The sequence below is a fragment of the Hipposideros armiger genome, unplaced genomic scaffold, assembly GCF_001890085.2.
Source record: "Hipposideros armiger isolate ML-2016 unplaced genomic scaffold, ASM189008v1 scaffold_188, whole genome shotgun sequence".
NCBI lineage: Eukaryota > Metazoa > Chordata > Mammalia > Chiroptera > Hipposideridae > Hipposideros > Hipposideros armiger.
The window spans coordinates 2,055,112-2,055,967 of NW_017731538.1; positions in this window are offsets into that span (position 1 = coordinate 2,055,112).

The window sequence follows — 856 nt, forward strand, 5'->3', positions numbered from 1 at the left end:
TTTTGTAACTACCAATTTGTACTTCTTAATCCCTTCACCTTTTTTACCGTGTCCCTCTACCCCCCTCCCATCTATTGCTCTGATAAATCTAGTACCCATCTGACACCGTAGATAGTTATTACAGTATTATTGACTATACTCCTTATGCTATACCCTACATCCTCATGACTATTGTGTAATAACCAATTTGTACTTCTTAATCCTTTCCCCTTTTTCACTCATCCCCAATCCTCTTCCCATCCCACAACCATCAAAATGTTCTCTGTATCTATGAGTTTGTTTCTGTTTTGTTTGTTTATTTTGTTCTTTAGATTCCACTTATAAGTGAAATCACATGACAGTTATCTTTCTCTGTCTGACTTACTACATTCTGCACAATACCCTCTAGGTCCATCCATGTTGTTGCAGATGACAAGATTTCATTCTTTTGTTATGGCTGAGTAATATTTCATTGTATATATGTACCACCTCCTCTTTATCCATTCATCCACTGAAGGACACCCAGGTTGCCTCCACATCTTGGCCATTGTAAACAATGTCACAATGAACATATGGATGCACACATCCCCATGAAGTAGCATTTTGGGTTCCTTCGGATGAATACCCAGGAGTAGGATTGCTTTCTTTGTCTATTATAGTCTTTGTTTTAAAGTCTATTTTGTCTGGTATAAGTATTGCTACCCCAGCTCTTTTTGTTTGTTTGTTTGTTTGTTTGTTTGTTTCTATTTTCATGAATATCTTTTTCCATCCCTTTACTTCCAGTATGTGTGCATCTTTCAATCTGAAGTGAGTCTCTTGTAGGCAAGAAATGTGTGGTTCTTGTTTTCTTATCTATTCAGGCACCCTATGTCTTTTG